Source organism: Taeniopygia guttata, chromosome 7, assembly GCF_048771995.1.
Source record: "Taeniopygia guttata chromosome 7, bTaeGut7.mat, whole genome shotgun sequence".
Lineage (NCBI taxonomy): Eukaryota > Metazoa > Chordata > Aves > Passeriformes > Estrildidae > Taeniopygia > Taeniopygia guttata.
Genome location: NC_133032.1, coordinates 4,777,493 through 4,793,110, shown reverse-complemented (window position 1 = coordinate 4,793,110; position 15,618 = coordinate 4,777,493). Strand labels below are relative to the sequence as shown.

Here is a 15,618-nt window from a genome sequence, read left to right as displayed (position 1 = left end):
ACTGTGATAGAGAGAGATTTTATTACAAAACGTCATACATATTTGAGCAATAACGTTTGTTATTTGTACTTGAAGGTTTTGTCCCATATTGATTCTATTTTGCAAAGCCCAAGAGCTCCTCCATTAATATTCCAGCCCAGCAAAGTGCAAAATTACATTAAAGAGGATGGACAGGGATGTGGCTTTGAGCACCTTCCACTCACTATAGAAATGTGGGCAGATCAGCTCATAGCTCTAAAGGTAACAACACGTTGTTGTACTCTGTTTCTTGGTCTTCTTTTCATCTGCTCTCCTCTCCTCCATCCCTCCCTATGTGTAGTTGTTGGGGGTTCTGTTTGTAGCTTTTGTTATTGCCTGACCTGGTGTTAAATTTTACAAATAATCTGCTGTCTGTATGAAGTATGTACCACTTCTCTGTGTAAATCTTTTATTTCATTTTATTAACTGAATCCCTGAGAAGAAACTTAAGCTTTAGAGTCTCGACTTCACTCATAAATCATGGTGCATTCTTTTCTTTCCTTTTGTCTGACCAGAACAGAATGGTGAGTTTTTGATCCAAATGCAAGTGAAATAGTTTTGTTTAAAGCCAAACTCTTTGTGACGAATACTTCCCATGTCACTGAAACTGTAATACATAGCCAATATAGTATTTTTTACTCTGTTCTTTTCAAATCAAAGAATGTCAGCAAGACACTATCCTTAAATTCATGAAAATTAAAACCTTAACCTCTCCAGAGCTGGAATGTTTTCTGCATATGAGAAACAGAAAAACACCCGTTTCTATAATAAAAACAACTTAAGCAGTTTCTAATATAAGTTGTCTCTCCTCCTTTCTTTTAAAAGGATTTGCATAGGTCCTTGAGAAAACTGTCTCTGGAATTGCTGCCTTGGAACACTAAAGATCCACAGGACAACAAAGAATCCATACGAGTTGAAGACCTCCAGTTGATAGTAGATGCAGTTTTGGAAGAATTAGAACATAAGGAAAAGGTAATTTTTACCAGAGGTTTGTAATCACTAGTTACTGTGGAATTCTTAAATGCATTCTTCATGCAGTGATTCAATTGGTGCATTTGCAAGCCTTGCAGCATTTAAGAAATACCTATTTGAAGACATTCAGTAGTCAAAGACTGTTTTAACATAATGGATAAATTCACCTTGGGGAAGATTGCTTAATCAAAGGTACTTGACCAGCAGTGAATTTGCATTGCCCTGTAGTGTCAGGAATTACCCTGTTCTGTCTCTCAGGGCTGAGAATACAACAGAGAAGGAAGCTTTCAAAAGAGTGTTTTGAATTTGATGTATGTTTGTGCCTGAAAACTATTGAAACTGTGTCTTCAGATTTAAAAATATTTGAAAGGCTGAGATTTCATAAGGGAAATTACACCTTTTTTTCAGACTGGTTTTAAGAATTTTTCACATAAGAGCACCCTTGCCTTGTTAAGCAGTGCCACTGTTAAGTTCTTCTTGCTTGCTCCAGAGCAACCAGAGACAGTCCTTGCAAACCCTGTCTGCCATAGTCTCTCACTTCCAGAAGTTGTTTGATGTGAATTCTCTGAATGGTGTTTATCCACGGATGAACGAGGTGTACACAAAGCTGGGGCAAATGACCAACGCCATGAGGAACCTCTATGAGCTCCTGGAACTAGGTAAAGACTTAACCACCTGCTGCTTGTTCACACCATTCCAAAAAAAGGAGACAGGTGAAAAGCTAGCCTCCTCATAGAAAATAATGTTGAGCTGTTGAGAAATGAATTAACTAGTTGTTTCCTTCACTGGTAAGATAAAAATATGTTCCTTACAATTTGCAGTTCAAATAGCAAATCCCCATTATTTGTAAGCCTTTAGCAGTTGCTGAGGAATAGCAGAGAGGCAGAAGAAGAGAATAACAGGGTAATAGATTTTTTTTTCCACAAAGCTTTTTTTGGTGAGCTGACATCCTAATTGTTGTTCATTCTCCACTTGAAAGATAACAAGTTTAAGGAAGAAAATAACTCAGCCTCGAATGTAGATTTCTACTCAGTAATTAATTCAAGTGTAATTGGGTCCAGTCTTCAGAAAGTTCCATCTTATCCTGCTAAACTTAAAAACCAAAACAAGTTGTTGAGTGTCAAAAACTGTCAGTACTCAGAGGTATAGTTGGTTATTTCCCTTCAGGTGGGACCTTCTGTAGAACAGCAGCTGCTGCTCCTGGGTTAAAAGGTTGGGCTGGGCTGTAGGATGTCCAGCCCCAGAGCCCCTGGGCTGCTGAGCCTCATTCAAGGAGGGGAGCAGTGTTCCTGCCTGCAGCCAGTATGGGAGGAACCTCCCTCTAATAACTGCAGTTCAGAAGATGCCTTTTCCAAGCCTAGTTCTTCTGAAATTTAAAGAGAAAAGAACAAGGAGGCTGCTACCTTCAGTCACAGCTCTACAGACAGGTTCAAATTCAATATCAAAACAAGTTCTGGTTGTTAATAAAGTCTTTGTTAAGCAGGTTCCTTATTGGCCTAGCCCCTCTAGTGTGTCTGCTGTGTCCCAAGAACCTAATGAATAACCCCTTTTCTATATATATCATTTCAATTGACTGATTTCCACTGACATTGTAAAAGTGCACTTTAGTACCCTCTTTGCTGTGAACACACAGCTCTGCCAAAGTTTTTTAGCCACTAAAGGATCAGTGAAAGAATCCCCATTCATAGCTAACATTTGTTTATTTCTGACCATTTGTTTATTTCTGTTTTCTTTGAATGATGGAATGTATATGCCTAGATCTATGAAAACTTAATAAAATCTATGGACCTCCAAGAATTCAACTGTGTCTAAAATACTTCTCTGTTATTACTGTTAAAAGAATCATGAGGTGTTTGTTTTTCCACAGACAGTTTAGCTCCACCCACTGTGGTAGTGGATACTGTTGGGAAACTGTGACATCATTAATAAGAATGTGACTGAGCAGGTACAGCAGCTTCTGGGCGCCCAAGACATCCACAGGTATGTGGGTCTGTTCCACTGCTGACCATTCTGCAAACATCAAATGTAGTAATTGAGAACTGGCAAAAACTGATGCTGAAAGAAACTTTCATCATTTGTCACAAAGTCAGTGAGCTGTGACAACACAGGTGTTAGTTACTGCTGTCCTGCTTGAAACGAATCTTGTATCCTGTCAAAAAGATAAAGCTGACAGAGGGAAAAATTGAGGCCAGAAGGTTCCAAAACACTCTCTGGTTTGCATGGATAATGTGATCAAACAAGCTTTAATGGGATACATGTTTCATCAGGAGACAAATCCTGCACCTGGGTGGGGAGGAGAAAGTGATGCAAGTCTCAGATGTAATATTGAAGTGTTCTAGTTGCCAAGGCAGGGTTTGCCTCAAGCTGCCTACAAATACTTTAGAAACTGGACAAATCCAGTTATACTTTCAACAGATGACAGCCACATCTAGGTGGTAGCAGACCCTAAGGGCTTGCATTCGGCATGTGCTTTACAGACAAACTAAAAAGGGAGCAGGCAGCAAGTCTGACACGTGCTGAGTTGACAATACTCACTCCCTCAGCCTTTCTGCACTCATTTCTCAGTTTTAACTGGAGAACAGTTGCTTATAAAGCACTTCTTGCTCTACCTCCAAGGCAGTTATACCAGCCACTCCCAGGTAGTATACTTAGCATACTGTTGCCTTTATAAAAGACAACGGGCGACCCGGTTCCAAGGAGCAGCACGGCGGTCCGGCCTGTCCAGACCACTCGGGCTAACGACAAAGACGCTGACACCAGTATGGTGGACGGTCAAAAGCCTTTATTATCTCATCTCGTGGGTTTAAATAGTCTTGGGGGTCTTTGCTACGTCAGAGGGGGGTTGTGGGGTCTCAGGGGTTAGTCGGGAGTGGAAAGTTACTGGAGCAGGTGTGGTCACATGCTCCTGGGGTTAATGGATAGCGTGGGGCAGGGGGAGGGGGAAGGGTCTCTCTCTTTCCGTCACATCCCGTGGTCTTCGGTTCGCCTGTCCCTATCTACCACATCTCCCCTCCCCTTATCATATATAAAATGAGGTAGTCGTAGATATAGGCACTGGAGTGAGGTACAAACTTGTGACTTGTTAAGGAAAGGGTGGTTTGGTAAACCTGAGTAATTTTTTCAGGGCAGGTCTTGAAGGCTTTAGCGACTGACTGTGTTCGCAGTTTTTGGTTTACAGCATTTGTTGGTGGCCTATGAACAGAATGTTTGCCCTTTCTAGACGGGCCTGAACAAACGAGACTGGTTCGTTCAGCAGGCATGGTCCTATGGTAATAGCTAAAAGCAGTATTGCCAGTGGACCTACCAGGGCGGAAATTAAAGTGGTGAGCCAAGGTGATTGATTGAACCAGGATTCAAACCAGCTCTGTTGGGTTTCCCTGTCTCTCTTTCTCTGAGCCAGTCTGTCTTGGAGTTCTGCCATGGAGTCTTTAACGACTCCCGTATGATCTGCATAAAAGCAGCATTCCTCTTTCAGGGCTGCACACAGTCCTCCCTGCTGCATGAACAAGAGGTCCAGCCCCCGCCTATTTTGTAAGACCACTTCTGAAAGCGAAGAGACTGATTTCTCTAGATAGGAGATGGATTTCTCGATCCTCTGCAGGTCCTTGTCGATGGTCATTTGCAGCTGAGAGAGTCCGTGCTGCTGGGTTGCGATGGCTGAGACACCCGTGGCTGTGCCAGCTGCTCCCAGGCCAAGCAACATTGCGATGGTTATACCTGTGATGATTTCTCTTTTGTGGAGTCTGTTAGGTTCCTCGAGAAGATGGTATATCTCTTCGTCTGAGTGATACAGGACCCTGGGGACAATCAGAACTTGAACACAGAAATCGGTAGAGTCATTAAATTTGGCAAGGAACACACAAGGACTCACACCGGATCTTTGGCAAACCCACATCCCAGACGCAGATGGGATCACCCACTTGTTAGTTTTTCTGTTGGGTTTGACAACTTTGGTGCAGAAGTTGCCTTTCTGCTTTGCTAAGTTTGCATTTCCAAAACATCTGCCCTGTCCTGTGATTTGACTCAGGGTGATTCCTCTGCGGGGAGTGTCCCATCTGCACTGGTGGGGGGCACTGGCTGTGGAGTAACTGAAGGGGGTGTCTAAAGCAATGCCTTCGTAGAAAGGGGGTTTGACATCATAGCAAAGCCAACAGGAGTTAGTTAGGTTTGGTTTGATTTCGTTTAGGGTTAGGAAGGTAGCTTCTAGCATACGAAAGATTGGGTTTGGGTCTGACTCAGCCGTGTGGCCTATCTGGAGGGTATCTGCAAGGCCGGTCGGGGTGTCAGTGACTTTTGGGGACAAGGTTTTGGGGTGGGTTGTGTTTTTCCCTCTCAGCACATTCTTGATAATTTTGTTGGGTCCCACTGGTCGAGGTGCTGGTGGCTGGAGCCTGATAATTCGCACATTCACCCACCTCCTCGGTCCTCTGAGGACCACTGTCCATGTTCTACCCGTGGCCCAGCTAGGGTGATCTGGCTGTAGAACGGTCATGTTATAACTTACGCATCCCCGTAATCTAGGCTGTGCATTGTGGTCTCCGCAGCCTAAGGGTGCCCAGGTGAACTGTAAGAATTTGTCTGGCTCCTGCGGTTGCCACCCGTCTCCCCATGGTCTGGCATCTGTAACAATGGTTTCGCAGCCCCAATATCCACAATGTCCCCACCCCGGGTAGTCACAGTACCTTTTCCCTGGGTTGGACGCTCGGCACCAGTAAGATATGTACATGAGTATGATGTGTGGGCTTGAGGGCCGTAGTTTCGGTTGCCCTGGAAACAGATTGACTATGTGGAATACGAAGGATGGGGTGTTTGCTGTGGTGACCTCTTTGAACACCTTGTCACTTGAAAGATGTTGCATGACCCATCTGAACGGCTGGTGAGGGTAGTGGCCTGGGTCGGCTTGCCCCCCGGCCACAAGCCCCAACAGCAGGATTGCACAGAGACACTGTGCATGTCTGGGTCTCACCGCCGTGGGACGCTCAGGTTTTGTCTGGTGGCTTGGTGGTCCGTCATCTCTCTCTGGAGCAGGGGTGTGTGTGTCACGGGGACAGTCCACGAGCGTGTCCTGCAAACAAAAACTCACAGTTTTCCGTTAATTTCATTCTGAAGGTCAGGTTTGATCGACCTGAGTGGACACCACCTGATCTTGTCCTCTTTTTTAACTGCCGCGTACCCTCGTCCCGTAAGCACCAGTCTCCAGCCCCGTTCCCACTCGCCTAGCTCGTTTTTGACCATGACCTGTGGGCCCTCCTCTAGGGTCTGAGTGGCCCAGTGCTTTCGAATGGGACTGTTTGCTTCATCTCCCCTAGGGAATTGGTTCAGTGCCAGTAATGCGGTTGCTAGCATGCGCGTCTGGTCTCCTGAGGGAATGGAACTGGCAAAGCCCTCTGCCTTTGCCAATACTTCTAACTTGGCTTTTAGGGTCTGATTTGCTCGCTCAACAATGGCCTGTCCGGTGCTGTTATACGGGATCCCCTGCGCTAAGGTGATACCCCACACCGAGGCGAATTCCCGCACTGATTTGGAGATAAAATTGGAAGTATTGTCAGTTTTAATTTGCTTGGGGATACCAAGCCATGCCATAACTGTCAGCCAGTGCTGGATTGTGGCCTTGGAGTTGGGTTTGAGGTGCTGTGTTGCTATGATCACTCCGCTGTAAGTGTCCACTGTCACTGCAAGCCATGCTCGGGGCTTCAGCAGTTCACAGAGAGTGAAGTCTGACTGCCAGATTTCTGACGCCTTGAGGCCTCTCGGGTTGACTCCACCGGTCCATAGGGGTGACTTCTGGCAGTGGGGGCAGGTGGCCACTACGTGTCTCGCGTCTGCTGTCGAGATCCCGCATCTCTTTGCCAGTGCTTTGGCTCCGATGTGGAGTGACTCGTGCAGCTGACGAGCTTCCTGCAGTGTCCACACTCCCTTCGCTGCGGCATCTGCTTTGTCATTTCCAGTCTGGAAGAAGCCCTTGACTGGGTTATGGCTGTTGATGTGAATGACGGACACGATGCCCTGGCGTGAGGAGAGTGCCTCTTCGAGCATGGAGGCCATCGTGGATGCTGACACACCTGGTCTTGACATGGCTAGGCAGAGCTTTGCCACGAATATAGAGTCTGTCACGATGTTGAGGTGTTCATTTTGGAAGAGTCCGCACGCCAAGACCACTGCTGCTGCTTCCAGCTGTTGCACTGACAGCATGGGGTCACATGTTTTGACGCAATGCCATGTTTCTCCTGCCTGCCACACCACTGCTGCAGTAGAAGTCATGGAGGAGGCGTCTGTAAAGACCGTTGGTCCTGGTTGTGGTCGGTCCATGACCTTCGGTGGCACATCTATGTCGACAATGGTCAGTAGCTGGGTCCAAGGTGGTTTGGTGGCATAGGAGATTTCTCCTCCGAAGCCAGTGGGAGCGAGGGCCAGGTGCTCCGATATCGCAGTTGACTCCATGGTTGGTCGCTTGCGGAAGGGGAGGTGGATCCTTGCCGGCTCCATTCCCAGGTGTCTCAGGGCGAGTCTCCTGCCTTTCATGATGAGGTTAGCAACGCATTCAACTCCTGGGGAGAATGCGTGAGTTGGTCTTCCAAGGACCACCCATTGGATCGGCTGGGATTTTTCGGAAGGTCCTTGGGCCAGTGCTCCCACTCCTCCCTTCTGCGTGAAGTGGACGTATAAGTCCAGTGGTACGCTTGGGTTCCACCTGGCAAGCAGGCTAGTAGACATCTGACGTTCAATGAAGTCGAGGGATTTCGTTGCTTGCGGCGTCAGCTCCTTGGGGTCCCAGGGGTGTTTTCCTTTCAGGAGGTCATACAAGGGGTCCATGACCTCTGGGGGAACTAGGACGATGTTGCGGAGCCACTGCAGAGATCCCACGAGTCGCTGCATGTCGTGGAGGGTCTTGATGTCTCGGCGGACCTTTATCCTGGGTGGGGTCACGTAGGAGTTTGTGATCCCCACCCCCAGGAAGGTCACGCACGGTCCTCTCTTGATCTTCGTGTTCGCGATCTCAAAACCGTTGGCCTGGAGGGTTTCCGTGATCGTGGACACTAGGTGATCCACTTGTCCTGCTGATGGTGCGGCGACGAGGATGTCGTCCATGTACTGAATGATGGTTACGGCAGGGTGGGAGTGTCGGACTGGCATCAGTGCCCTGTCCACGGTAATCTGGCATATGGTCGGGCTGTCCACAAGGCCTTGAGGTAGCACCTTCCATTGGAAGCGGAGGTTAGGTCGCTCGCCGTTCGGGAACACGATGGAGAAGGCGAACCGTTCTTTGTCCTCAGCATGCAGGGGTATTGAAAAGAAACAGTCTTTGATGTCCAGCACTGCGCATGGCTGCCCTTTGGGGATGGCTGAGTTCGCGGGCAGTAGTGTCTGAACTGGACCCATGGGCTGAATTGCCTTGTTCACTTCCCTCAGGTCGTGGATGAGGCGGTAGCCTTCTCCTGATCTCTTGGGGATTACAAACACAGGGGTGTTCCACGGGCTGGTGGAGGGTTCAATGTGGCCCTTTTGTAGCTCGCGGTCGACCAGTTCCAGCAAGGCTGTCATTCGAGGCTTTGACAGGGGCCACTGCTCAACCCATATGGGGTCTGGTGATTTCCAAGTCAGTTTGATTGGCAGCAGTGGGTGTATGGCAGTGGCCCTCATTATAAATTTGTAATCCTGACACCTAACATAGCAAGAATGTCCCTTCCTATCAGGGGTGGGGAGTTTTGCAAAATGTAGGGGTGGACTGCTACTGTCCGTTCTGGCCCCTTCTTTGTGTGCAGCGTTATAGCTACCAATTGGGTGCTTTTCCAAGCTCGGGACAGCCCTCCCACCCCGTTCACTGGAGGGACCTCCTTGCATTGCCAGTGTCGGGGCCATAGGGCTTGGGGCAGGATTGAGCAGTCTGCTCCTGTGTCTGCCCAGAACTGAAGCCCTATTACGTGGGGGTCCCGACTGCCATAGAGGCGGCATGTCCCCCAAACCTTCGGGGGTTCCTTCCCTATTTTCAGGGCCAGGGCCACCCAGGGGTCCCATCCTGGGGCGCCCCCTGCTGACCCTGCGGCACAGGCGCCGCTTGTGGTGGCGGTGGGTACGAAGGCGCCGTAGGCTGTGTTGTGAGACTCGCTGGCAGGGGTATGAAGTTGGCTGCTTCCTGTGGGGGTATGGGGTACGAGGGCTCCCCGCCCCATTGGGGGTTGGCATGGATGGGCCGCCTCATATTTGCAGCGGGAGGAGGCTGAGTGCGGCCCGCAGGCCCCCTCCCTTTCTCGTTTCCCTGGGGCCGGGACCTGCATTCCCTAGCGAGATGCCCTTTCCTCCCGCAACCCCAACAGGATCCCTGCGGGCGTGTTTGAGGTGGAGGCGCTGCGGCGGGCCGCCGTGCCGGCTGGGGGCAGCTCACCGCGATGTGACCCGCCTCACCGCACTTGAAACACGCCATGGCATTGGTCAGGGTGTGGACAGCTGCCTGAATGGGTGTCAGGTGCTCTTCCTTCACTACATGTCTGATCATGTCAGCCAGGCTAGCTCCGGCTGGCAGGGAGCGTAAGATATCCTTGGTAATGGAGTTGCACTGCTGGGGCAGGCAGTCAGCTATCACGGGGCCCTTTGCCTCTGCCGGCAGGGTGGAGGAGTCTATGGCTGCCTGCAGGCGATCCACAAACTGCGTGAAGCTTTCGCTCTCTGCCTGCCTCACAGTGGACCACGGCGCCGGCTTAGCCACGACTCGAGAGGCTGCGCGAATAGCCTCCCTGGCAGCCCGAGTGGTCGCCCTGACCTCCTCAGCCTGCATCTGTGCAGCTTGTTGTTGCGGTGTGATCATATCATCATGCTTTCCTATCAGTCTGGATAAGCTCGATCTGTGTAGTGGCTGCCTCGCGCCAGATGCTTGGGCCAATAGCTTCCTACAATTATCCTCCCATTCCTGCCTAAACACGATCATTCCCGCACCATCAAGTATCATGCGCCCTATTCATTCGATATCAAAGGGAAGCAGGTCATCGTTGCTAAAAAGACTATCGATTAATGTGGAGACTATGGCCGAGTTGATCCCTTTTTCTGCGATGGCTTTGACAATTGACTGTACGTCTTTTGGGTTTATCGGGGTATATACCCTTTGTTGGTTCCCCTCCGGACCGGCGAGCCTCACCGGGAAGGCTTGTATGGCAGCCGCTGGGGACCAATCAGCACAGGCTATTTTTATTTTCCCCCAGTCGGTAAACTGGGCTGGTTCGTATTGTAGTTGTTTTTCGGTGCGGCTTAGAACTCTACTCGGTTTTGTTTTAATCCGCGCTGGTTCTGTTTCTTCCGTTTAGGAGTCATAGCCGGCTTCCGTCAGCTCCTCCGAGCTGGCGGAGCTGCTGCTGGACTCCGAGCCGGAAGTCGAGTGCCAGCGTATTTCCGGGGCTCGGTGCCTTTTTGTTCGGCTCCGAGCTCGCTCCTCCCCGCAGGGGTGGTGCCGCTCCCGCCCCCCGGGCTCGCCGCACCTCCCGCAGGGGGTGGTTTCTCCCTTATATGGTGGCGGCGCCTGGCGCGGCTGCTGATTGGCTCCGCACTCTCTGCCGCTCTCCGCATCTTTCTCCCGCGCATGCGCATTCCCGAAATCGCGCGGTTCCCGAGTTTTCGCGCCGAGATTACCCGCGCCCCGCCCCTCCCCACGGCGACCGGCGCCATTTTCAAGGGGGTAAGGAGGCGGCATGGCCGGCGTGTTTTCTCGAGCCGCGTTTTCTGCGTCTCTGGCTTCTTTCGCCAGCCCTTGCCAAAAACGTTCTGCGCCCTGCTGCACTTCTAACAACGGATCGCGGACCGGCGGCGGCGGCGGGACGGGCGGGGAAGCCGCGATTTCTCGGGGAATTTCTGCGGCAGGGACTGGGCTCTGATCTGGGGAAGGGGGTGTCACACCGAGCCCCCCCGGGTCCCCGCCGCCGGGCAGATCGTTCTCAGGGGCAGTTTTCGTTCCCGCTCCCACCCGAGCTTGGGAGTAACTAATAAACAGGTACGCGCCGCGCTCCATGTCTCCTGCTCTTCTATTGCTTTGCGCAGGGCTTTCTCTACCTTGCCCCATGCCTTAAGGTTTTTGCCACTGCCTGAGGATTTTGTGTCCTCGGCTAGCGCGGCAGTGCATTTTTCCCATATTTCCGGATGTAACACATCCACAGGACGCTCAATCGCCCCAAGCTCAAGCAGCCTCGCTATGGCAAGATAAAAATCCTTGAGCCTACACCCAATACCCCACTGCTTATGAATGGCACTTACGACCCTTGCTATAGCGTCCATGACGATTGCGGGTCCCGGGACGTCTCCCTGCGCCAAGATACGGTCTGACCGCTCCGGCCGCTGCTCCTGTCCAGGCGTATCCCGACAGCCGGGTGATTTTTTTCCCTCTTTTCCCGGGTTTCGGCACCAAATATGTTGCCTTTATAAAAGACAACGGGCGACCCAGTTCCAAGGAGCAGCACTGCGGTCCGGCCTGTCCAGACCACTCGGGCTAACGACAAAGACGCTGACACCAGTATGGTGGACGGTCGAAAGCCTTTATTATCTCATCTCGTGGGTTTAAATAGTCTTGGGGGTCTTTGCTACGTCAGAGGGGGGTTGTGGGGTCTCAGGGGTTAGTCAGGAGTGGAAAGTTACTGGAGCAGGTGTGGTCACATGCTCCTGGGGTTAATGGATAGCGTGGGGCAGGGGGAGGGGGAAGGGTCTCTCTCTTTCCGTCACATCCCGTGGTCTTCCGTTCGCCTGTCCCTATCTACCACACATACACAGGCAAATGTTCCAGGCCTGACTACCTGGAGCCATGTGAGGGGGAAAGAAGATGTGTATACAGCATTAGTGGTGAAATCAGAGATCCTTGTGACAGCTCCCTTGTTGGCTGCAGGGTTCAGATCTGGAGAACAGAACATTGGTGTCCATGGTTTTATATACTAAGTAGCAGAATTTTCACAAAGTCATGGCACAGAACAACAAAATGGCCAAGGGGATGAACTTGCCATGTCCTTGCACCTCTTACCTGATTGTCTCACTTTCCATTCCAGTATCATCAATAAGCTTGAAGAACATGAGTGCTTCTTTCCGCCCTTTCAAGCTCTCATTCAAGACTTGCTGTGTCTGCTAGGTGAGTAATATTTGCACCAGTAATTATCTTCATGCCAACACTTCCTCACATATAACTCTAAACAGTTTACAAGTGTTTTCTTTATTCCTGCTGTGCTAAAACAGGAGAAGGATGTGAGGGAAGGTGCTGCCTTTTGCCTCACTCTCCTTTTCACCTCTTCTCAGGAAGTGACCAAAACACTTTATTTTCATTTAACATGGGTTTGCATTTACTTAAGCATATTACTTATAACAAATTTTTTTTTTTTCCAAAAGCATTAAAAGGTATGAGGAGTTTATTTAATTAACCATGAGTTTAAGTTAGAATTTTGGTTAAACTCAAAGGTATTCTAGGTTCATAAGCCTAACCCTTTTGCTTTCCATTCTGTTGCAGAGATCAGCAACATGGATGATATTTTACCTGCAGTGCAAAACCTGAAATGGGGAGCTGGTTATGGGTGAATCTTCCTGAGCAAGATTTCTCTTACCTGTGAATGTACCTGTTGGTGCACATGACATTGCAGCTACCTCCTAAGCAACAATTCCAGATTTTTTTTACAGAAATAAAAGTTGTTGCTTTTTTTTTTTTTTTTTTTTTTTGAATTCTCGGTCAATTTAAGAAATACTTCAACTGCTGTCAAGTGGTCTACTCAATCCCAGAGGGAGAACCAATATACCCTGGTAATACAACACCAGGCAAATTCTAACAATTTTTAATACTGCTGACAGAGTAAGTATGAGGTAAAGATGCCTTTACTGCCATAGCCATCACACTTACACAAATGCCCAATCTTGGTTTTCTGGAGAGCCTCTTTTAAAATGTTGTTCACACTTCCAGATCAGTTTGGGATGGGAACACATTGTTACTCTGTGAGTATTCTCTCTGATTATGGACTGAGGCAGACTGAATTAATGTAATCTAGGCCAAAAATACTTGAAATTTGTTTCAGGCAATGATTTGAAGTTACCATCGTTGTATTTCATAAGTCAGTTTTTGAAAGGATTAGATCAAGTCTCTTATGCAAGACAAGTAGAAGTTTGTTGTACAGAAACAAGTACACCAAGCTTCCAAAAATATTTTGCCTCAATATTATTAAAGCTTAGTTTACAAAACTTTGCTGTTCCTCAGACAGAATTGGGTTTACAAGATTTTGAAATGTACTCTAACAAAGGACAAAACCAGTTAAGGCTCACAAACTAAAACCTTAATGACATCTTGGTAAGTTCATCTCCCTGCTTTGGAAGCTCATTATTTACATACCTGCAGCCACAGTCAGCTAAGGTACTTCTGAACAGTGGACTACCAACTTCTTCGTTTCTCAAACAAAAATAGCTATTAAAGAGTTTCTCTTTTAAAAGCTTCGGTAGCCCTACAGCTGAAGAATACTGTTTCAAAATGTATTCTTTTAAAAGTAAACCACTTCCATGTTAAAACAACATGAACAAGCTCCTAGGGCCATCAGACTGCCAAGCAAAGGACACTTGCCTGGCAGTCTAAAATCTCCCCAGGTACAACCCTCCTTTAAGAGAGGTTTCACACTTAGAGGTCCTTTGAAGGGGGATTTGCCAGAAATAGCAAAAATAAAGGACTTATTGTTTAAGGACAAATTATTCCCTATGTGGGGGAAAATATGTTTAACTTCAGTGAGAACTAATCCTCGAATAGGAACTAATAGAACTAATGATCCAAATAGGATCATTAAATTTGTATGTCCTGAGCTGGAGCCTGCTTCAAATTTGCAACAACTGTGCAAAATATGTTAATTACAAGAGATATGTACATCCATATGAGGTTGAAAAATTAGTCACTTATGTACATGAGAAGAAATCAGATTTTCTTGTGTTTGCTCCTTGTCAGCTCATACCTGCAAGACAGACACAATAAATAATTACTGAAGTTGAAAACTTTCTTAACAGTTTTAGCTGGCACAGTAGAGAAAACTTGGGCTGCTTTATTGCTTCTGCTTCACAGGCAGCACAGCAAAGGAGGCTCCAGAGATGGCCTCAAACTTCAGCTCTTCACCAGAAACTTTGGGTGCATCCTTTTTTCCTCTTCCCCTAATTGCCCTGACACACAAACACAAGCTGGCCAGGGAAATGTGGTTTTCCTGTTGGAATATTGGCTCACTGCCTGTGCAGATGGCAAGCTCCTGGACTACCCACACTACATTCCTTAGGCTCCACTGAAGGAGAAAGAAGGAAGAACTCCTGCCATTTACTAAAGACACAGAAGTGAAAAAAACACCCAAGCCTGGTTCTCTGTTCTGCCTCAGACCAGGAACATAGAAACCTCAGAATCACAATGAACGTACAAGCAAAACTGTAAGTGGCTTACTATAATAGTTTCTATAAATGCTTTGTAATTAAAGTTTTATCATGCATATATATTGCTGATCAGAGTATTTAGTTAAGATGTTTATTCAAGTTAAAATTTGTTGCAAGGTTACTTTAATAAACAAAATTCTTTTCCTTATGTGGCTTGTAAGCCCCTGTGGCTTTTATGGCAACTTAAAATATGCTGAAGACTATAATTGACACAGGCATCTCATTAAAGCTGTCTCACAGGGCAGGCACTGCACAGGCAATGGATTAACACACAATTTAGATAGAACTATGAGATTAGCTCAAGTTAGTCCTGCCTTTGCAGGTCAGATACTCTTCTTGCTCACCCAAAGACAGCCTGGTTACCAGCACTCACTCCCACAGCAGTCATGCAAGCTCCCAGCAAAGCAATGGGCAGGGTTTGGAAGTATGGAGATGAGTACTTACCATTGGGCAAAACCTTTTATTAAATCCTCCTGGTACAAGTCAATATGCACCTTTAAAAAGCAAATTTTATTTGTTTGTAGGTTATTCAGCATATAAGTGGATTAACTAAGCTATCACCCCTCCCAAGTCAGACCCACTTTCCAGCTGTGGGGCTGCAGCTCAGGCTTGAGGCAAAATGGAGCTTCCAACATTCCCAGGGTGGTCTAGGCATGAACCAGCTCCGTTTCCTATAGCACTACTTGGAAATTTATCAATCACTGAAGAAGCAATTGGAGTTTACTTTTCACAGAATCAGAGTTGTTCACAGAAAGCTCAAAGCAGTTTTGGCAAATTGTGGGATTTAGTCCCAAAGCCTTTCTCAGCTCCATGTTTGTGCTCTTGGAGCCATTCCCCACATGGGCAGCACCAGGGCCCAGGGACCAGGGCTTACTTTAGGAGCACCCTTCTGAAATGAGACCACGCAGCTCCCACATGGATACAGCCTCATTTGAGATTAAAATATGGCAGAAAATATTGTTTCCAGATTGCCAGTCTATTACTGAGAATTAGTTACTGGAACCACATTTCAGGATTTCAGGAGTAGCCCGGAGTGTTCAACTCTGTTATATCTGTAGTGGAGATTCTTTAAACTTACTTTCCCCAGTTCCTTCCTCTCCTGTGAAATGAATGGCCTGCTGTTTTTCACTGCAATGTCCAGTGTCCTTTTCTTGACATTTTCCAAATATTCAAAGAATCCAAACCTTTAAATAAAGTTTAACAAGAAGAAACTTAAGGCAAAAATTAAAA

General features: G+C 47.8%; 1 pseudogene; it reads left to right on the top strand.

The window, feature by feature from the left end:
• The window catches only part of LOC100218844 (centrosomal protein of 70 kDa-like), a 19,914-nt pseudogene extending 4,296 nt beyond the window's left edge, over positions 1–15,618 (top strand).